General features: G+C 42.7%; 1 long non-coding RNA gene and 1 pseudogene across 1 annotated transcript in view; both read left to right on the plus strand.

Annotated features, from left to right (window-relative positions):
* LOC108177469 (uncharacterized) overlaps nucleotides 1-14,268 on the plus strand; it is a 251,378-nt gene extending 237,110 nt beyond the window's left edge. The window contains exon 3 of the long non-coding RNA XR_016233775.1: nucleotides 14,138-14,268. This is a non-coding gene — a long non-coding RNA (uncharacterized LOC108177469). The remainder of the gene's footprint in view (nucleotides 1-14,137) is intronic.
* A 2,238-nt stretch (nucleotides 14,269-16,506) lies between these two features.
* LOC127492968 (succinate dehydrogenase [ubiquinone] cytochrome b small subunit, mitochondrial pseudogene) overlaps nucleotides 16,507-23,620 on the plus strand; it is a 46,674-nt pseudogene continuing 39,560 nt past the window's right edge.

Genomic DNA, 23,620 nt, shown 5'->3' on the forward strand with positions numbered 1-23,620 from the left:
CTGGGTTTCCCAGTTTGTTGGTATACAGTTCTTTGTAGTAATTTCTGATGATTCTTTTTATTTCTGTGGTATCTGTTGTTGCATTTCTTTTTTCATGTCTAATTTTATCGATTTGGATCTTCTCTTGTTTTTTATTAGTTGGGCCAATGGTGAGTCAATTTTGTTTATTTTTTCAAACAAACAGCTCTTCATTTTGCAGATCTTTTGTATTTTGGGTGATCAATTTTGTTGATTTCCTCTCTAATTTTAATTACTTCTTTTCTCCTACTGGTTTTGGGTTTGGTTTGCTGTTATTTTTCATTATCTATGAGATGCATTGATAGCTCATTTATTTGGTGCCTTTCCAATTTCTTGATGTAGGTACCAATTACTATAAACTTTCCTCTTAACACTACTTTTGCTGTATCCCATAAGTTTTGATATGTTGTATTGTCATCTTAATTTCTTTCTAGAAATTTTTTGATTTCTCTTTTGATTTCTTCTATGACCCTCTGCTCATTCCTGATCATGTTGTTCAGGTTCCAGGTGATTACATATGTTCTAGAGATTCCTGAGTTGCTGATTTCCAGCTTCATTGCATTGTCCTCTGAGAAGATACATGGTATGCTTTCTATGTTTTTGAATTTGCTGAGACTTGTTTTATGCCCTAGCATGTGATCAATTCTAGAGAAGTTTCAATGCACAGGTGAGCAGAATATGTATTCTGTAACTGTAGGATGAAAAGTTCCATAGATACCTGTTAGGTCCTTTTTGTCTATATTGTCAATCAACTTTCCTGTTTCCTTGCTGATTTTCTGTCTGGCTGATCTGTCCATTGCTGGAAGTGGGATATTAAAATCCCCCATTACTATTATATTTGAGTCTATGTCTCCCTTTAGATTCCTTATATTTCTATTAAATAGCCAGGTGCCCTGTAATTAAGTACATATACTTTTTTTTAGATGAGCCTCTTTTTTTTTTTTTTTGACAAGCAGAGTGGACAGTGAGAGAAAGAGACAGAGAAAAAGGTCTTCCTTTTCCATTGGTTCACTCCCCAATGGCCGCTATGGCCAGCACGCTGTGGCCAGAGCACTATGGCCGGCATGCTGTGGCCAGCACACTGCACTAATCCAAAGCTAGGAGCCAGGTGCTTCTCCTGCTTTCCCATGCAGGTGCAGGGCCCAAGGACTTGGGCCATCCTCCACTGCACTCCCAGGCCACAGCAGAGAGCTGGCCTGGAAGAGGAGCAACCGGGACAGAATCCAGTGCCCAGACTGGGACTAGAACCTAGTGTGCTGGTGCCACAGGTGGAGGATTAGCCTATTGAGCCGTGGTGCCAGCCAATGAGCCTCTTTTTTAAAAAATAAGATTTTATTTATTTATTTGAGAGGTAGAGTTACAGACAGTGAGAGGGAGAGACAGAAAGGTTTTCCTTCCATTGGTTCACTCCCTAGATGGCCACAACATCCAGAGCTGCGCCAATACGAAACCAGGAGCCAGGTGCTTCTTCTTGGTTTCCCATGCAGGTGCAGGGGCCCAGGCACTTGGGCCATCTTCTACTGCTTTCCCAGGCCATAGCAGAGAGCTGGATTCAAAGGGAGGCATCCAGGACTAGAACCAGCACCCATGTGGGATGCCAGCACCACAGGCAGAGGATTAACCTCTGTGCCATGGTGTTGGCCCCAAGGTGCATATACTTTTATAATAGTCAAATCTGCCTGTTGAATTCATCCCTTAATCATTAGATAGTGTCCTTCTATGTCTCTTTTAACAGTTTCTGTGTTCAGGTCTATTATGTCTGATATTATGATGGCTACACCAGCTGTTTTTGGGTTTCTGTTAGCATGGAATATCTTTTTCCATTCTTTCACTTTCAGTCTGTGTGTGTCTTTGTTAGTGAGTTGTGTTTCTTGTAGGCAGGAAATAGATGGATTTTGTTTTTAATACATTCAGCCAGTCTGTATCTTTTAACTAAAGAGTTAAAGTCATTTAAATTCAAGATGACTATTGATAAGCAACAAATTTGTCCTGCCATTTTTCCATAAATATTCCTATTTTTTACTTTGGATTTCCTTTGTACTTTTACTGGGAGCTTTCCTTCCTTTAACATTTTCCATAGTGATGACGATGTTTCTGTGTTTCTGTGTATAGCACTTCCTTAAGCATCTTCTGCAGGGCTGGATGGGTGGTGACAAATTCTTTCAATTTCTGTTTGACATGGAAGGTCTTTATTTCACCTTCATTCATAAATGAGAGTCTTGCAGGGTGTAATATTCTGGGTTAACAGTTCTTTTCTCTTAAGACTTGGACAGTGTCTCACCATTCTCTCCTAGCCTGCAGGGTTTCTGATGAGAAATCCTCTGTGTGTCTAATTGGAGATCCTCTAAAAGTTATCTGGCATTTCTCTTGTGCACATTTTAGAATTTTTTAAAATTTATTTTTATTTATTTATTTATTTTTTACATGCAGAGTTAGACAGTGAGAGAGAGAGAGGCAGAGAAAAAGGTCTTCCTTTTTCCGTTGGTTCACCCCACAAATGGCCACTACGGCCGGTGCACTGTGCCAATCTGGAGCCAGGAGCCAGGTGTCTCCTCCTGGTCTCCCATATGGGTTCAGGGCCCAAGGACCTGGGCCATCCTCCACTGCACTCCCAGGCCACAGCAGAGAGCTGGACTGGAAGAGGAGCAACCAGGACAGAATCTGGCACCCCAACCTGGTTGGGACTAGAACCCTGGGTGCCGGTGCCGCAGGCAGAGGATTAGCCAAGTGAGCGCCAGCTGGGAAATGATTCTAAAATGTGGCCAGCACTGCAGAGTGCAGTGGAGGATGGCCCAAGTACTTGGGCCCTGCACCCGCATGGGAGACTAGGAGGAAGCACCTGGCTCCTGGCTCCTGGCTTCGGATCGGTGCAGCACACCGGCCGTAGTGGCCATTTATGGGGGGGTGAACCAATGGAAAAGGAAGAACTTTCTCTCTGTCTCTCTCTGTCTAATTCTGCCTGTCAAAAAAAAAAAAAAAAAGAATCTTTTCCTTATGTTTTACTGTGGAAAGTTTGATTACAGTGTGTCGTGGTGAAGATATTTTCTGGTCATGTGCATTAGGAGTTCTATGTGCTTCCTGCACTTGGATGCACCTTTCTTTCTCCAAATTGGGAAAATTCCGTTATTATTGTATTAAAAAGGCCTTCTAATCCTTTCTCTCATTCCACGCCTTCAGGAAATCCTAGAACCCACATTTGGGTTGTTTGATAGTATTCTGTAGATTCCCAACAGTGTTTTTCAGTTTTCTAATTTTTTCTTCTTGTGTTTGGTCTGATTTTTATAATTTCCTGTGCTTTGTCTTCCAAGTTGGATATTCTTTCTTCTGTTTTGTCAGTTCTGTTGTTAAGCCTCTCCACTGTATTTTTTATTTGTTTTCTTGAATTCTTCATTTCCAAGATTTTATTTTGATTTAAGATCTAAATTTCATGGGAGTTTTCTTTCATGTCATGTATGGATTTCATTAGTTCATGCGTTTACCTCTGATAACTTCTAAGTAACTCTATGATCAATTTTTGAATTCCATTTCTGGCATTTCTTTAATCTCAACATCTTCACAATCTAGTATTGAGGTGTTGTATTCTTTTGGGGGTGTCATGTTGTCTTCCTTGCTCTTCTTTCTTGGATTGGTATATTTGTTTTTCAGCATTTGTAGAGATACTCATTGGTTTCTTCTCTGATCTTTCACTGTGGCAGCTTTTATCTTTGGACTATGTCTGATTGGATTAGTGGAGTATCTGCTTTCAAGGAATAATTAGAGGCATGTGAGGGGAGTGGCCAGGGAGCTCTGTGAAGTGCTCCAGGGTAAAGGATGTGTCTGAGGGGCACACCCAGATTTGATGTGGTAAATCTCATCCCCTCTGCCCTTTTTATCAGAGAAGAGGTTTCTTCTTGTCTGTCGGCATACTCAGCTGAGCTCCTCTCCTTGAAGGAGACCAGTGCCTGGGTGCTAGCTCCAGTGAGTATATTATTCATCTGCTTTGCCACAAAGACCACACAGAGGATCTGTGCTGTCCTCAGTATAAGCTCTCATTCCCCAACAATGTCTCTTGCCAGGTAACCAGGGAGCCCTGATCATGTGGAGCCTCCCACAGTGACTGCCCGATGTCCGAGCCACATCCTGAGTCCTCCCACACAGCATCAATGTTTTCAGAGTCCCAGAACACAAGCCTCCCATAGCCACAAGCACCCAGCCCTCTGTCTGTTCTCCCCTCAAGACTCAGGAAACTCTGCTTGGCTGGTTGCTGGGCACAGACATGAGCTGGTCCAGCTGTTATGTATGTCCAAAATGGCGGCTGCTCTCTGTCAGCTTATTACAGGATGATTTGCAGTATGATTGGGCAAAGAGAAAACATGCCCCCTTTGTTTTTCTCCTCTAGTTTGGTGGGTACACTATCCCCATGGGGCTCCAAGCTGGATTCCCTCTAGGCTCTTCCTACAGCTTTCTCGCTAGTGGCTTGGGCTGCTGCAGTCTGGTCTCACCTTGCTGTCCAACACTGGTGTGGAGGTTCTCAGTTGGTGGGGTCCTAAGTTGTGTGCATCTTCACCCTTCACGTAGATCCACTGTGTTCCTCCAGTTTACATAGAGTTTCCTCTGCAGTTTTCTCCCTAACTCTTCCCCAAGACTACACACCTTTCTCAAGGTTTTAATCATGAAAGGATGTTGTATTTTATCAAATATTTTCTCTGCATCTATCGAGATAACCATATGGTCTTTGTTCTTCAGTTTGTTAATGTGATGTATCACATTGATTGGTTTGCGAATGTTGAACCATCCCAGGATAACTGGGATAAATCCCACTTGGTCTGAGTGAATTTTCTTTCTGATGTGTTATTGGATTAGATTAGCTAATATTTTATTAAGGATTTTTACATTTATGTTCATCAGGGATATTGTTCTATAGTTCACTTTATCCTCTGTATCTTTTTCTGACTTAGGAGTTTAGGTGATACAGGCTTCATAGAAGGAGTTTGGAAGGATTCCCTCCCTTTCAATTAGTTTGAATAGCTTGAGAAGAACTGGAATTAGTTTTTCTTTAAATGTCTTGTAGAATTCAGCAATGAAGCTGTCCAGTCCTGGGCTTTTCTTTATTGGGAGGGTCGATATTACTGATTCATTATTGGTTTTGCCTATTGGTCTATTTAGGTTTTCTATATCTTCATGACTCAATTTTGACAGGTTGTATGTGTCTAGGAATCTATCTATTTTTCTAAGTTTCCAGTTTGTTGGCATACAGCTAAAACGTAGCTTTTCTTAATGCATGAAATCAACTTCAACAGAAACTCCTTTTCACTTCTCTTCTTTTACTAATCTGTTAATTTATTTATTCTATAAATATTTATCAAGTATCTACCTAGTCCCAGAGACTATGCTTAGTACTAGGAATACAAAAAAGACAGGATTGGATAGTGAGCCTAGGAGGCTTAGTGTCTAAAGAAGACAAATAAAAAGGCTATTAAAATGCACTGTTCCCAAAGCATCTCTGTTGCACTCATTTATTTAGATGTCTGCTTCTATTTATTTAGATGATTTAATTTGAACTATGTGGGCAAAGGGACTGAATCTCATATATGTTTGATTCCTTAGCATCTGGGACACATCTATGTTCTTAAAAAATTGAAGAAATTAATTGTGTAAAATCCAACAAATGGGAAATTTATAAGTAATATTCAGTTCATATTTTTGTTCCTTTTATTATAGAAATTTTGTATTTTGGAAAAATATTGCATATACTGAGTCCAAATTGATTCAGACCTGAGTCCAAAATGTCATGTTTCTAAAAATGTTTAAAGAGAGCACTGTTACATAATGGAAACAGCTTGGGGTTTTTATTCAGAGGACTGGGATTTCAATTCTTGTATGAGTAACATCTTTTCTGAGTTCCAGTTTCCTAATCACTAAATGAAGAATATAAGTAAAACCTAATCCACAATTTTTAAATGAGTTTAGATTAAGTAATATGTGTGAAAATTGTGGTTTTTTTTTTTTTTTTTTTTTTTTGACAGGCAGAGTGGACAGTGAGAGAGAGAGAGAGACAGAGAGAACAGAGAGAAAGGTCTTCCTTTGCTATTGGTTCACCCTCCAATGGCCGCTGCGGCCGGCATGCTTTGGCTGGCGCACCACGCTGATCCGAAGCCGGGAGCCAGGTACTTATCCTGGTCTCCCATGCGGGTGTAGGGCCCAAGCACTTGGGCCATCCTCCACTGCACTCCCTGGCCACAGCAGAGAGCTGGCCTGGAAGAGGGGCAACCGGGACAGAATCCAGCACTCCGACCAGGACTAGAACCTGGTGTGCCAGCGCCGTAAGGCGGAGGATTAGCCTATTGAGCTGCGGCACCAGCCGAAAATTGTTTTTATAAATGTTAAAGTAAAAAGAAATATTAGTTGTGAATCTTAGAACCAATTAACCTAATAGAAGAAGCTATCAGGCATTATTTTAGGCAATTGTTACTTTTTTTCTGTTTATCATCTCGACCTTGGGGAAATTTCCCCTTTCCCCAGTCAATGTAACTGTGCCCTTAGGCCCCTATCTCCTAAGCAGGGGACAAAAGACTAAAACTAGGCCTGAAATTCCTGTCTCCTAGGAATTGAGATCTTGAGTGGATATCCAGGTATAGAAGGCCATTGGAGCAGCAGGAGTGTCTAAGGGAATCTGCTAACTCCTCTGTGTAAGATCCTAGTTATTCTGGTTTCTGCCTCCCTACAGTCTGGTTATCAAGCTTTTTTTCACTCCGTGAACTTTAACAAACTCCTCTGATTTGCTTAAGTTAGGAATAGGTTTTCTTTCTTGCTACTACAAACATTAACTCATCAAAACTCTCTCCCAGGTTGATTTTAATTCATATTATGTAAGGTCTATTAAATTTTTGTATGTTTGTTGTATCCATACTCCAAAAGATATAAGATATGCTTTCTGATTTTGAGTAGTTGTATTCTCTCTAAAACATGTGCCATGGCTTGAAGATCCACACAAAAATTAATGTTGAAATTTAATCTCCATTATGAGATCTTAAGAGGATGGAAACTTTATCTGTGATATTTGGAGATGGGGCCTTTGTGAGGTAATGAATTCGATGAGTTTAAAAGAGTGGAGCCCTCGTGGTTGTGTAAGTGGCTTTAGAAGAAGAGAGACCTGAGAAAGCAAGCTTCTATGTCTTACCACGTGATACACTTTGTCATGTTATGACCCAACAGGAAGGCATTAACCACGTGCCAAGCAAATGCTGGCATCATGCTTTTGGACTTCCAAACCATCACCTAAATAAACTTCTATTATCTATAACTTATCCAGTCTTTGGTAGTTGGTTATAGCAACAGAAAGTGGAATAGGACACCATGTTTCTCAAGCCACATGGATTGGAGCTGGCAGGAGGGTCACGGTCACTGCTGAAATACCGCACTACTCTGGAAGCTCATGATCTCTGCAGATGGTGTGGAAGTTTGCAGAAGGATCTTCTTGACTGCTCCTTGACGTCTGCCATTCTTTTCTCCTGCCCACCCCCATTCCAGTGGTAAATTCTTTCACTATCAATGTCCAAAAAGGCAGCTATGCTGGCAGTGCTTCCTCAAAACTCTTGAGTTTCTGGAGTCATGACCCTGAGGCATGTAAACTCATATGACATTGTGTAGTGATTCAAGGTAGATTACAATTCAACATCAAGTGAGTACTCCAGAGAACAAGCATCAGGAATTCCACCGTGGATTAGGTGGGTTGAGTGAGCCTTCCTGGAGGACTGGAGTTCCCGCTGCTCATTGAGGATGTGTTGGGCTTGGATAGACAGAAAGGAATGAAGTGGAGATTTATAAAATGGGAGAGCAAAGAGGTTGCAGTGATAATGAGCAAGAGTTTTAAATAGCAATTGTAACAGACAAGCCTGCAATGGAGGGAAGTATTCCTATGGGCACACAGAGCTTCACAACCAGAAGTACTCACCGAAGTGAAGCACAATGTGTGGACTACATAGAAGGAGGCATTTGAGATGTTTATCCTCTCATTCTTCAGGATGACCTTGAGAGGTCTGGGGCTGTGGGAGATCCTGGAAAAGCCACCTGCAGCTGAGACCAGCTCTGACTCTTCACCCAGGTGTGCCAAACAATACCATCATTGTCTACATACTCCATGAATACTCAGTCTATGATATTTGCTATGGCAGCCCTAGAAAGTTACTATACTACTCATAAAAACTTGAAAGAATTTCAAGCTCCTTTAGTAAATAAGCTGGGAATCATTCAGTAGAAAACCTAGCAATTCTTCTAAACCACACCAGGGTTTAATTCTCCCCTCCTCTGTGTGTGTGTGTGTGTGTGTGTGTGGCATCACTAGAGGACTAGTGGAAGAAAGGTAGCACTAAGTCTTACTGCACAGAAAATCGGACACCAGGGTAAAGAATTTGGTATTTCCTAGTAGTCAGGGAAGCACCTCTGAAGGATTTTGATTAAGCTACGATTAGCATTGTCATGGAACCCTGAACTCTTAGACTTAAGAAGGACCCAAATGAAAACCACTCAGTCCACTTGTTTGTAATCTAAGAGGGGATGGAAAAGGCTGTGGACATAAAAGTTTGTTTCATCTGGATACTTTGTTAAAAAGTGTCCTCTCCTTTCCTTTTGCAGACTCTGAAATATCTGATGAAGATGGTAGTGAGGGCGGCATCTATGCAATGAGGGATTTCCGTGGGTGAACTAGTCTGGTCCCTGCTGGCTAGACGTAGTATTTTTCTAAATATTTAGATATATTAGTAACTTGCCTATCTTTTTCATGATCAACAAGTCACCAATGTGAATTCCTGCAGCTCTGATGTTCCAATAACCACTCCCCATTTCTGTGACCTATTATGGTATTGCCCCTTCAAGTTTCTGCACCAGATCCAGTATTGCTAATGAAATCAGAAGCCCAATTCTACTTCCCCCATCTCTGGCACAGAGACACCCCTGCATCTCTGTAGAGTTTTCTAAGGATGGTTATACTTCTGTCATCATGGTATGTCTTAATCAATAGAACATACTATGGGTATCTCTGAATGGGGATGTGGTGGAAAAGGAGTTGGAGTGTTTTTGGCCGTTTCCACACAATAAACATATTCCAATATAACCAACTCTATACTTTTGGATTCATCATTCTTCCAAGGGCAGTTGTCTTTCTGCCTCATTTACTGGTTTATTTAACTAGCTAGTCAATCTCAGCCTTGGTGGCTTTTAGAAACATATGGGATACTTTAAAAATTCCCATTACCCAGGCCACACTCCAAAAAAAAATTCCAGTCTTTTTCTTGGTATGAGTGCTTTTTGAAGGTAGTTCCCATGTCCTGCCAAAGCTGAGAATCACTGTATTAAGCTTGGTAGAGTATGCTCATATCAGCATATTCAAGCCCACCCAGCCTTAGAGTTTGTGTTCTTTGGTCCAATTCTATTTCTACTCATGTTTCCCAGGATCCTGCTTGCTAGGGGGTGAATTGTGACACCATCCCTGCTCAATTTATATGTTGAAATCCAAATCCCAGTACTTCAAAAATGTGATTGCACTTAGAAATAGAGCTTTGAAAAAGTGAATTAAGGTAAAATGAGGTCCTGAGGGTTGAGTCCTAACCCAATATGATTAGTAAAGAGAGATTAATACCCAAATAGGTGCAGAGAAAGACCCATGTTAATACACAGGGAAAATTCAGCCATCTATAATATGAAGAGAGGGCTAAGAATGAAATCGGCCCTGCTGACACCTTGAATGTGGACATCTAGCTTCCAGAACATAGAGATTCCTATTGTTTAACCTATGCAGTCTGTGGTATCTTGACAATATCCCTGGTAAACTAATACATTGGTCATAAAAATTTCAAGTCTGAAGAAAAAGGTTATTAGATTCCACCCTTCAATTTCACATTCAGTAAACCTTGGGTAAAAGCTGTGAATGTGCATTTTGAACAAGCTCCCAGGTGATTTTGATGCTGTTGATCTGGGGACCACACTTGGAGAACCACAACTCCCTAAGAATTAGTCTCCTTCCTTCTGCATAGGCAAGAGAAGGAAATACTCTCTGTAGGTTCCAGTGAGAGCTGGAATCTGGCAGATGAATCTGTCCTATATGATGGAGACAGGGGGCAGAGAAATACCCCAATTTGTTCTCCTTCTTCCCATCACTGTCTGAGAGGAAGACGGCAGGCAAAGAGATCCAATGAGATGATCCATAAGGTTCAGACTCTTAGGACACAGAGCAAGGTAGAGAATGGATTGTGGTCCTTGGGCTAAGTGAAAATAAGTAGCAGATTAGATTCTAGTAAATACTGTTAACTCTTGTTTCATTTGATTTAGCACTTAATCTAGTTCAGCCTTTGAATTCAACCTTCCTATAAGTCAACTAAAGTCAAGTGTCTCATTACTGGTATAGTCCATACCAGAATCAGGTCTTTTGATGCCACAGTGGCCTTTCCATGACATCAACAGAACTTTGGATTGGTTTAACCTGGAAGCACCATAGGAAATTGGGCAGTATGTTGAGAAGTTAATCTGTATGTGCTGAGTTGGTGGTAGGGAGGTTCTGGAAGCTGGGATAGCAATTTAGAGCAGGGACTTGAGTATGAAGCCATAAAATATGGCCCAACATAAAGGCAGCAGGAATAGATGAAGGAATGGCTCACACAAAGATTTCTGAAATAAAGAATTGCAGTGATCTCATGAGTGAGGGGAAGAGGGATCAACACTCATCACACATGGATAAAACCCCAAAGGGGAGCCTATTTAGGCATATGGAGAAGATAAACTCAGGCTTAGTTAGGTTACTTTTTTTAACTGAAGTTCAGAAGAAGACAAGGACAGAGACACCTGTCAGTCGAGTGACCTCCTTCTTGAAAGTTGTCCCCTCTGCTGCACTGGGACTGACAGGAGTGGCTTGTTCTGCTTTCTCTGCTCTTTCACTTGGCACCACTTGGGATAACCGTACATTCTGGAATGATACCTGGCAGGGGCTGAATGACACAAAGGTGCCTGGCTCCCAAGAGGCCAGTCTGTGTTGCTGAACTCAATACACGAGAGTGGTATCAGATCTGCCTGGGTTAGACTCTCAGTTCTGCTCCTGGACCTGAGCAACTCTGGCCACACCAGAAATCTCCTGGAGCCTTTGAAATCTCAATTCTGAAAGGTGGACAATTTTACTGGTATTTTCAAATTTCTAAGTAAACTTGCCACAGATTCACAACAGTGATTCAATGTGAAATACAAAAATAATGTGGGTCCAGAAGCAGGAAGTTTATTAACATTTATGTGAAAATCACAAATTGTCTGAAAAGTGAGAAGCTAAAGGACAAGCAAGTTAGTCATCTTTATTGTAATTCTCAGATTATATATTTATGTTTAAAAATTATGATTGGGGTTGGCATTGTGGCACAGCAGTTAAACCCCTCCCTGCCTGAGACACCAGCATCCCATATGGGTGGCAGTTTGTATCCCAAGTGCTTTTCTTCCAATCTACCTCCATGCTAAGGGTCTGCGAAAATCAGCAGAGGATAGCTCAAGTGTTTGGGCCCCTGCAACCCACCTGGGAGACTTGGGTAAAGCTCCTGGCTCCTGGCTGTAGTGGCCATCTAGGGAATGAACCATCAGATAGAAGATATCAGTCTCTCTCTCTCTCTCTCTGTAGCTCTTTCAAAATAAATAAGTAAATCTTTTTTAAAACATTATGATTTTAAAAGCTACCAGTAGTTACCTTTATAGGCAACTGCTGTGTTCAAGAACTATGAGTATTGTCTCATTCAGTCTGTTCAGTAATTCAGAGATAGGTGATAAATGTCCATCTTACCTATGAAGAAACTGAAGCCTCAAAGAAGTTAGTAACTTGCCATGATTGTCAGGCTAGTTGGCAGGTGGCAGAGTTGGATCTGGAACCCTAGTCTGTGTGATTCCAAAGCAGCACCAGTGTCTAGATCTAAGAGCTGGAATTCCAACTGAGATGAGGGTGAAGAATGTATGACCTTGAAGAGTTAACATGACACCAATCAGGGCAAGAAAGGACCTTTTGCCCCCAACTTTTTCTTGTGCCAGTAATGTTCCTGAGTGCTTGAAAATTCTGATTTAAAAACATTTCTTTTGTTGAAATTACTGTTGCTAGGCCTTCAGCAGGTAGACCTATCTACCTATTAACATTTGTGTGTTAATTAAAATTTGACACTTGGTCTCCAAGGGACAGTTTACTTTGCGATGGCCCAAAAAATTGCCATTCAAGGAAAATATATGTTGACTTTCCAACAGGGAGGAAGAATGTTTTGGAGTAGAAACTACACAAGATTGGCAGGACAAGGTAGAGGTATACTGCAAGGGACCTCTGCTATTCTAGGATTCAATGGCAAGGCATGGGGAATTGAGGGATGAGATCAAGGAGAGGGGGCCACCCAAGGTTTATATAGCTCCTGTTTTTATCATTTTCAGCTTAAAGCTTGAAATGAGTTAGGGCTTAGGACACATATGAAGGGGGCAGGGTTTGGGAGCAGAGAATATCAATTAACCGTAGCCACTGTCCAGCTTAATTTGGAAATGGATTGAAGTCCTTTGGGCTATTGCTGTCCCTAAAGGCAGACTGCAGGAGACAGTGAGCCTAGAGGTTGATAACAGAAAATCCTGGCAGACCGGAAGATTAGAAGATATCTAGAAGCTTGTCACACAGGTGGGAGCCACTTCCTGGAGTGAATGGCATCAGAGAGACAGCAGGACAAAACTACTCTGGGTAGGAACGATGTGCAAAAGGGAAGGAAAATTCAGACACTGAGTTTTATGCCTACATTTTGAAAAGAAAAAATTAATCCTGGTACTGTGTAATAAGAAAAGAGGTTTCTGTTCACATGGCGAGCTAGGAAGAGCTGGGGACTGCAGGAGGCCTCCTGGCGCGTTCCGCTTGACCTCCCACTTGACTCGTGGCACCTTGCCTGTGATGGAGACCATGAGCCACTCCCAGGCCTCTACTTGTGAGTGTTGAAGTGTTAGTCCCATAATCCAGCCTACGAGTGGCCAGTAAGATGGGTGCAAGGGGCACAGTGCAAATTCCAGGCCCTTCGATAAGTCATCCATGAGCTGGGGTTTGCCTGATCTGAAGGTGCTGACTGGGATTAAGATTCCAGATAAGTAGAATGAGTGTCTGGGGAGAGGCCTATTAAATTCTTTGTGGCCAACTGTTGTAACTTGTGGTCTTTATTTAACCCACAAAGAGGCAGAATTCTTTTCTATTTCTGCTCAGTTTAGTGGAAAGCCTGTCTCTCTAATGGCCTGAAATATAAATACTGTGCACACCAAAGGGAGGTATTTCTCCATGCACTGCCAAAAACTGGCTGTATCTCCTCTGGGAGGGAAAACTCTCCCCAGAATGTTTAGTTTAAAAAAAAAATGGGTCATGTTATCTGGTCCTCATCTGGGCTGCCTAGTGAAATTGGTTATCTGCCTGTGGGCCAGGATGACCCTAATTTACTTTCCTAGGTAGCTAATTTGCTGGCAATGGAAGTTTTAAGAATCTTATCACAGGACACATTAAAAATGAGAAGATCATCTCAATGAAGCATGCTTTCTTTGCCTATGTGTCTATAAATGTAAAATTCTAGGAAGACGATTTTGTGAGAAATGAGCAGTTCCCTGTCATGGGAAAATCTTGTTTCACAAGACTCATTCCACAGCAGCTCATGGAAGAGTCTACGAGGTAAATCCAGAAAATAGATTTTGGTATGGATCAAGAATAATGGTCTTTGGAAAGAAAATGGCTTCTCTCTCCCACATGCTAGGAAGTTTTGCTGTTTTGTAAAAGTGCCTCCCCTGATGAAGTCAACTGCAGAGCTCCTGGCTAAGCTTGTTTCTGTAGAGCCAGATTGAAAAAAAAAATTTTTTTTTATTTACTTCTAAGATCTTCTCTTTACATCTTCTAACTAGAAATATGTAAAGTGATGAAAGTAACTTATTCCTCCAAATATTGTCACCACAGATCTCTAAGGAGTACCTTTGAAAGAAGAGGTATCTGCTCTAAGGCTAAGTAGCAGCAAGTTGAGAGTCCACATTGCCTCATTGCAAATTGCTTAGACTGGGCCCTTAAGTGCTTCAGTAATGTCAGTTCATCTGCATGAAGTTAAGGATTTGCATTTCTTTCATTGTCTAGCTGAGAAATGACATATCTGCTCGGAGTTCCATGTCTCTCACAGTTCCAACCCTTCCAGCCTCTGTGAGAGGAGAGCACCAGAAGAGCAAGGGAGTGAAGTGTTCCTTGATTAGAAAAGCCGAACGAGGAGACAGTAAGAGTATCAATTCTCTTTGGGAAAATACATTTATTTTTGTCTCTTATTTTGTAAACTGCTTTTATTGAATAGTTGAAACATGCAAAAGTAGACCAACTACTGTAATGAAATCAGCCGTTAATAACGAGTTGCCAATCATCCTCCGTATAAACCTCATCCAAAAGTAGAACTCAACAAATCATTTCATTTCATCCCTAAATATTTCAGTATGTTCTAATGTTCATTGAAAAATCCAAAAGCAGGGCAACAATTTAATTCCAGTAATGAAAGTAATCTTTGAAAATATCCTCTTTTGAAAAAGAAATCTCTCCTGATGTTTTTGTTAAAAAAGAACTCCTTTGCATTTTTTTTAATAGAATGTCTCTTTGAAAATGACTTTTATGAATCTAGAATTTTTGAGAGGGGTCAGTTCCTGAAAAGAATTTTACAAACTTGCAGGTTAGCGTTGTGGCACAGCAGGTTAAGCTGCTGCCTGCAATGCCAGCATCCCATATGGGTGCTGGTTCAAGTCCCAGCTGCTGCACTTCTGTTCCAACTCCCTGCTAATGTGCCTGAAAAGTGGTGGAAGATGGACCAACTGTTTGGGTCCCTGTACCCACATGAGAGACTGGGATAGAGTTCCATGCTCCTTGCTTTGGCCTGCTCCAGCACTGGCCATTGCAGCCATTTGGGGAATGAACCAGTGGGTGGAGATTGATTCTCTCTCTCTCTCTCTCTTTCTCCCACTCTCTCCTCCTTTCAAATAAATAAAATAGATCACTTTTAAAGAAAATAATTTTACAACCTTACAGTTTTCTCTGGTCCTAAGGAGTTGGTCCATTATTTTCTTAAATTATAAATGGTGACTGATCAATATTTAGGTTTTATCCCAAGATCAGTAGCTTTGCAATGTGGGGGTAGCGCAGGGCTTACTTGAATCCCTTAATGACAAACACTTTATTGAAGTGAGGGAACTTGATATGTTTCTATTTCATGTGTGCTTTATAAACCTTTCCCTGCTCTCCCAGAAACCTGCGAGCTTACATGTTCCTGGTAACCACATTGCTCTTTAAAAGTTGAAATAAACAAAATCTCTTTGATGAGTGACCCTTCGTGTCATAACTGGTGGGAAACGTGTAATGAAAGGAGCTGGCCAAAACCATGAAAGTTTTATGGAACAAATGTTACCAAAATAGAACCACGAGCTTCTGCTAGGTAACTGTTGAAAAATAAATGTGTTTCAGTACATCTCTTATGGAAAGCAAGCTGAGGTCGGTAGTATGTCAAATCTTGCTCAGTTCACTTTGTTGGAGTTAACACTTTGAAAAAATATCTTGCGCTACAAAACTCAGCCCACGTGTTTTTCGTTTACTCCTTCAACTGGATAAGGACCTCAGCTCTCCTCCTGTTTATATTTAGAAATCAACACGGGAGCCAGGCGCGGGCTTTTCAATGATAAATAAAAAAGGCATCACATTCCTCTTTCCCCAGCCAAGCTACTTTTTCAGTGCCCTCCCCCCAGTGCGCAGGAAGCAGCCCAGGTCTGAGCTGCTGTGAGAACCTGGCTTTTGAAAGCGCTGCCAAGAAAACACGAAGGAGCTGACCTGACTCTAGGGCAGGCTGGGTGAACGCGGGTCTGAGCCCAAGGGCCGACATGTTCAGGCATCATCAAACAGAGCTACAAGAAATTTATTTCTAAGTATGTAGCCATGTCTCCCCTCCTGGCTGGGGTCTCTGTTTCGCTCCCCTATCAGTAAGACTCCGTTTATTTTTCAGTTATTTTAAAACCAGTAAGAACATGTCAGAAAATCAGAGGCGAATGGGACCGTCAGGACTTCCAGGACGAAGATGGTTATCAGCGCTCTCAGACCTCTGCCGTTTTCACGGCTGGGAACGGGCCCTTGTGGAGATACAGGGGATTAATTGGCAAGCAGCTTTTCCCTGATACCGAGCTTCTTCTGAAAGGACAAGCAAAGCCCGCTGCCACCAGCTTACCGGGATGGGAGGTGGTGATGCAGGACAGCACGGACCTGCCCTCCAGCGCCCACCTACCCGCCCTTCCCAAGCTCTGGGCTTGTGGTTAGCACGAAAAACAATGGCCCGCAGTGGCATGGTGTAGAATGGCAATGGGAGGAAATGACAGAGACACAGGAAACAGGGAGAGAGGGTTTCTTACACAAACAAGCCCAGGGAGGAACTGACTAGGAAAACAGAGGTGAAGCCGGGAGCCAGCCGCCCTGGGGCTCAGGAGACAATGTGGTCGGCGCGAGGCCTCCACCACAAGAGCCCAGGCAGGGAGCTTGGCGCCTGTGGCACCTCCGTGACCGAGTCTTCGGGGATTCCTGCAGTCTGGGGCAGCAGAAAGGCCAAGAGGAAACTGCCCAGTGTTAGTTGTGCTGAACCCTTGGGTAAGGAGTCCCTGGGAGGGCCCCAGTCCATCCTGGGGGAGTCAGGAGCAAGCTGTCTCACCCCTTGCTATCTTGCCTGCTGCCTCCTCAACCAACACAGCACGGGATTCCCCCAGCCCGTGCGTAGCTGCTGCCCTGGAATCAGGACTTTTACCAGGAGTTGCCTACTCAGTTCTCTTCTTGCCACAGTTGGACATCCTAGCCCTAAGCCTGATGCTCATCTTTGGTGATTCAAGAGCTGGCTTCCCTAGGACAGAGCCCTGCCTCAGTTGCGCCTGCATCTGGGAGACAGGCTGGGCTCTGTTACCGTGACTTGCTGTTTGTCCACTGTGTACTCTATGGCCTTAGCACGGGGCCTGCGTGGAGCAGTGCTCTCAAAGGCCTGCTGAGCTGAAGAAATCCAACTTCCTTCTTGGGTTCTTGCTCCCAGGTAGGGCCCTCCAGTCCTTGTGCTTCAGATGCTGCCCACACCCAGCGACCCTTCTTGGTCACTTGCTGCACTGGTTTGCTTTTTGTTCTAGAACCTCTAAAGCAAGGAAGGGGGCGCGCTGTGCCACAGCAACAGGAAAGGCTCTGCCCACTCCCTAAATGTCTTGAGGTCACATGTTAGGAACAGGACCCTGTTTGGAGATTCTTGCCATCTTTCAGATTCCTCTTTGAAGTTAGTCTTGGAAGATGCTACCCTACCCCACCCTGAGGGAACTGAAACTGCTTGTATTCTCTACTTCCCACTCTCTCTGAGCCACCACCAATAAAGACAGCACGTTTTTATGTGCTCTGTGTGTGTGTGTGTGTGTGTGTGTGTGTGTGACTGCTGCTAGGAACATGGTGAATTGAAGGTGCTTTCAGAGTGACAGGCAGGCTCAGGTGAGGGGTGCAGGGTAGGATCATGGTCACAGCCTGGCAGATCTCACTTTGGGGAAATCTCCCTTTGACCTCTGGGAAGGTCCTATGTAGCATGCAGTTTGACATTTCTTCCTTCATATTTTATGATTCCTAGTTTTGCCCAGTGATCCAGTGGCATGTACCCATGCATTTAACTTTGTTTGGTGAGATTCTGGAGAAAGTGAGAGGGGGCAGCAGTTGGAGAGAGGTCTGCCTGATAATTCCTCCTCCTTGTGGACCTCCAAGGGGAAGCAGGATTTACAGGGGGCCTGTGACCCCTGGTGGAGCAAGGAGGAGCCTCAGATCTGGGAGCAGTGGTCAAGTTGATGACTTGAAAATAGATGATGGGCAGAGGGAAGTGACCCTAGGGTGCAAGGATAAAACTGATTTTGTTACCTTATTACTTATTGAATGTTCAATTTTGAATTACTTGTTGAATTGAATGTTGAGTGTTGAATCACTTGTTTCCATCTCATGACATTACAAACCCAGCGTGAGCAGAAACAGTGTCAGGAGCTGATGTCAACAAATAGCCATTCAGTCCTGATTACCTACATTTATAACACTATTGATTTTCAAAAATAGTTACTTATTTACTCATTCAACCACTACAAAAACCCACAAAATAGACTGACTTTCATCACTGGGCTAAGCACTAGACAGACACTGAGAAGGATAGGAAACAAATAAAAGGGGTCTTCCAAAAATTCATGGAAAATATGGATGATGAAAAAACCACATGGATTTCAAATGTTTTTATACTGAAATCAACATATTTCAACTCCATTTTTCCACAAAATTCTGGAAATACCTTTGTAAATAAATGATCCCCAGTAGGATAAATGTTTTGGCTATAGTTCCAAAAATGTATGAAGCTTGTCTTCAGAATTCGGCCCTATCAGGAAGGATTTTGTTCATTGCATAGTAATGAATGTGGATGCTACTTACCTAGACTGGGCTAACTCACGATTCCCCATTTATCCCAGTCGGAATCATCACTCCCCATCAGCCTTCCAAGGAAAACTTAAGATTCTTGGGATTTTAGCTCAGTTTTATTACTGAAACTTCAGAAAACTGCAGCAATGCCTAGTCTGATTGTATTAAAGTGAATTTCTAAAGTTAGGACCCATCTCCTGACCTCTAAAAGTGGAAATGAACCCAGGATTGACAGTAGACTATTTTCCAAATATTCTGGGAGTTAGTATAGCTGATTACTTCTTAATCTTGGAAAAGACCTGCAGCGTGGAGGTTTTGAAACTGGAGGGAAACTTGAAAATAACCTGTAAGGTTTTCTTATTTTATGAAATAAAATAGGAAACAAAGTATGACCTAGCTTCTATTTTCAGCTCTGCTGCTCCATATTTAGCTGTCTTTAGATAATTCCACCCACCGTGTTCTCAGTTTTACCAGTATCTGTTCTATGTACAACACAGGGTTTTAAAGCAATTATAGATATGAAAGTCCTCTGAGAATGTAATCCCTCTGGAAAGCTACATGGGTGAGGATTTAACTTGCTAGTACCAGGGAAGCAGCTTCAGGAAAGGTAAATCATAACTAAGCCTTTATGAGATAATATGAGTGAATCTTCACAAAATTCATAAATAAACATGATTATGAATAAACAATGCATGGATTTCAAATTTTTTATGCCAAAATTATCTTTTAATTTCATTTTTTGATGAACTTTTGGCTGCACCTTCAAGCACTAAACTCTAAGCACAGGGCCTGGGCCCACCGTGATAAATAAATATTTGCCTTTATTACTTTTTTCTTTCCCATCCTGGAACAGACAATCATTTTTGAGTAGCAGATGGATACATTTTGGCCAAATATTTACCTGTCTTGATTTTAGTGGAAACTCAAGATGTGTGTAGAAGTTGTTGCCTTGATTGATATAGCAAGCCAAAGACCAACGTTTTCAGATTGAAGAAGCAAAATCCCTCCCTGCATTGAGACCTGGGACGAATCTCAGAGAGCAAATTGCTTAGATTGCATCCTTCCATCTGATCTTACTTCATCTATATGAGTTACCAAATATACCTTATGTTAACACTTTATTTTTCAAGGTCAAATCTAAAATGATATCACAGGACCCCCATGGTTTGATTTGATGAGCATTACAGATATTCATATGGCTTTTCTTTCAAATTCAGGATTTAGGGGGTGGGGGACAGAGGTGATTATGATTCATTTTACTTCTCATAAAATTTAAATAATAATGGATCACAAAGTTGAGACAGTTTTTGCCAAACAGCTGGAGTTTCAAAGAACAAATTCTTTTTTTTTTTTAAGATTTATTTTGTTTATTTGAAAGGCAGAGTTACAGAGTGAGGTAGAGAGAGAGAGAGAGGTCTTCCATCTGCTGGTTCACTCCCCAGATGGCTGCAACGGCTGGAACTGCGCCAATCCAAAGCCAGGAGCCAGGAGCTTCCTCCGGGTCTCCCACAAGGGTGCAGGGGCCCAAGTACTTGGGCCATCTTCTACAGCTTTCCCAAGCCATAGAAGAGAGCTGGATCAGAAGAGGAGCAGCTAGGACTAGAACCGGTGCCCATATAGGATGCTGGCGCTTCAGGCCATGGCTTTAACCCGCTGCACCACAGCGCCAACCCCTCAAAGAACAAATTCTTATGAAAGAAAAAAAAAATCTCACTTTAGGAAGAGGATTGCACCAATTCTTTAAAAGCAGAAGCTGCCAAACGGCAATCTGTCCTCTCATCCTCCCTTGCTCCGGACAGGCCATGTGATTGTGAAGTTTTTCCAGTGACTCTAACAGAAAATTCTAAACAAATCTCGTAGACAACTATTTCACATTCCACAATCTTCCTTCCTCACTTGTGCTTTTCCTCTTCTTATGCTATGGGCTGACCTTTTCTTCTGGGATTTACAATTATACACAGGGCATCTAATTTGTTACTGACTTTAGTTGGATTTTCACCGATTAGATCCACACTGGGAAAGGATGCCTCGTGAAAACTGCTTCACTGTTGAGGCAATACTGGCTGGTTGTACCCTGAAGATGCTGCAGAGAGCTTCCTTTAGAAATTTGGCCTCTTCCATGGCTAAAAAAAAAAAATCCTTTCCAATTCCTGAGACTTTATTCTAGATATAAGCTGATGCAATCCTTTTATGTCTTGTTCTCATTGTCTAACTCTTCCATTTGTAGTATGAGATGCTTGGCATTCTACTTAATTTTGTGCTTTCTCCTTTTCTACTTAGGCGATTCTTGGTTCTGGAACTACTTGACAATGGGTAATGCTTATTGGAAGTTATCCAGCAAAGTCCTTGCCAAGGCGACTCAATGGTGGAAGAGTCTTCTTAGGGGAAAAATGAGCGAGTCCAGAGCTAGAACTGAAATAAGAATCATAGGAATTCAGACCAGGAAACTTGATGTATGGAAGCATAAAGGGTGACAGGAATATCCTATGAATAATTTGGATGATAATTTGAGAGACAGAAATCTAGGATAGTAAGATCTGTAAAGACAGTCAAGTGTTTCCTCCAGGAAAATTAGGGAGGCACATCCCAGTCATGACTGGTGGGCTGTATTTGTTCAATGCAGCCTGTTCATGATGAAAAATGGAGTCTTGGAGAGTGACCCAGGACATTTGGTGGATATAAGCTCCCCATCTCCTCCCAGAGATGCAAATCACCTGCCTGGGAAAACCTGTTGTACCATAGAAACTCACCCTAACTTGAGGAAATACTGCAGTTACAAGTATGTTTCCTGGATTATAGTCCGTGTTACAACTGACAGCCTCAGGCTGTTCTGCGTGCTACCTCTTTGCAAACATATGGCAATGTTCACCCTAATTAGGAAGCAACCTCCACCACAAGTATACCCCACAGATTAGAGTCCATGTTGCAGCAGTTGTCAGCTCCTGCTTGTCCTGCTTGGCCGCTGCTTCCTCTCAACATGGTCTAGCTGTCTTTTCTGGTGAAGACTTTCACCACCAGCAATGAGAGTTTCAGTCAACCTGTTGCTTCCCAGGACAGGGTCCGAATTGCCTAATCAGACTTATTTCTACTTCTCCTCTTGGCTACCATCTCAGCTGAGTTCATGAGCAAGTAGAGCCCTCCTTGAGTACATGCTTTGTGAAATTGGATTTTCAGTGATGGAGCAGACATTTAACCACCTGCTCTCACATTCCAAGAGTGGGAGAAGCAACAATGGCCATCGCTGACTTTCTTCTCCACCAATTCCAAAATGACCTGGGCTGGTCAAGAGTCTGAGTCAATTCTTCAGGTAAATGAGAATGAGACTGAGAGAGAAACTTTGACCAGAAGCTAGGAGCCATGCCACTTTAGAACCAGAAGATACCTCCAAGATAATCTTGATCATTGACTCTCAACCCTGTGTGTGTTTGTGCTGTCTCAGTGGCTGTAAAAACACAGCACTGATATTGTGACTGTGCCCAAAAACCAATTAATTTCCTTGAATTGGGCTCAAGAAATACTCTTCTTTTTCTGAAAAAGAAAATGAAGACTATAGGACCCACTGATTGCACCAGGTTCAGGAGTGGTGGCATTTAGGAGGCCAGTATTTGTCTTGGAGCTGTGTTCTTCCACCAGGAAATGTTTTTAAAGTCCTACTTCTCTCCCCACTCCCCACCCCCCTTTTTCAGTTCCAGAGAGAAATGGTGATCCTCCATTTTTCTCAACTCTGCATTCACAAGACATCAAGTGCAGGTTTGAAAGATTTCCCTTGCAAAATAACTTGGCTCCTCCAGATTGTTTTGTTTATTTTAAGAGCCCCCTGACCACAGACACTTGGGATAAACTGAGAGTGTGTGGGGTTTATGGAGCTGACATCATGAACACGAGCACTTCTGGAGAAGAAATTGGCTAAGGGAACAGGTTCCTAAGGGTAAGAGTCCAGATGGGAATGGGTTAATCACACAGGAAGACACCTTGTCTTTCTCCCTTTCCCTTCATTCTTCCCTGTAAGCCACACTCTGGGTGAATGAGTCACATGAGAAGCTCCCAGGTGGCCCAGCCAACTGCAGGAGTCGTCACTTGTGGCCCTGTGACCTGGGGACAGCGTTTCCCTTTACAGAAATGAAACAGGGCTCTAAGGCTGGAAGGGAGGCACTGTCATCAAGAGGTGCTTGGCTTTTACAACCCAGAGCAACAACTCCAAGCTTTTTGTCTTCTCTCCTGCCCTCCCCACCACATTTCTTTTCAGAAAGCCGGCAAATGGCAAATTCGGGCTGGTTATCACGTATTCTCCACCCATTCTTCTAAGTTAGCTTTTGTGCAGGAAAAGAGAGAACTGTTTTCATGCCCTTATCAGTGTCCCAGGAAAGGGGAAAGGAGCGTCTGGCCCATATCTGCGTCTTGGCTGGGACAATGAAACACTGAAAGCAGGTTCCACCGGCAAGGGGCTGCCACTTCAGACCCACAGTGTCTGCAAAGACCAGAGAAGGAGCAATGGAGGAGGGCTTCTGCTAAGCCTGCCCAACACATAATAGCCCCAGGGTGGGCTGCTGCAAACAGGAAGGGCGTGGGCAGGAACTGAGTGCAGCTGGTCCAGCCGCCCATTCCCACAGCCTTTGATCAGCAGGCAAATGGCATTTTGTGCCCTGAGATAAATGCTTGGTCAGAGGGTGTGGGTGGCTGCGGAGGGGGATAAGGATTACAGACCAAGGTGCTTTAGAGACTGCCTTAACGATGTGTGTTTCCAACTTGGGATCAGGGGGGTGCTAGATACAAGGGAGCAGCAAGATTTCCTATGAATTCATTCACTCACTCATTCATTCATCAAACATTTGTTCTTTACCAAGTCAATTTAAAGCACTAATTTGAAAATAGGAAGAGATTCAACGGTGACTAACATATGCTGTTCCTGGCCTACTGCGGAGACTCTTAAGCACAGAAAGGTTATTTGGGATGTCAGGGAAGGACTACAGCAGACACAGCATGTTTTTAGGCTTGGTGAATTCTTTCCCACCCTAAAATCAGATACTCATTACCCACTCCTGCCCCCCGTGTGTATCCTGCAGTTGAGATTTACTGTGAGCAAGGAGTGTTTCCCACTTGTGCCCTGGATGGAGACCGATGAGCAAAAACAATGGAAAC

This window comes from Oryctolagus cuniculus, chromosome 5 (genome assembly GCF_051225735.1).
Source record: "Oryctolagus cuniculus isolate XC-2025 breed Fujian yellow rabbit chromosome 5, ASM5122573v1, whole genome shotgun sequence".
NCBI classification, from domain to species: domain Eukaryota; kingdom Metazoa; phylum Chordata; class Mammalia; order Lagomorpha; family Leporidae; genus Oryctolagus; species Oryctolagus cuniculus.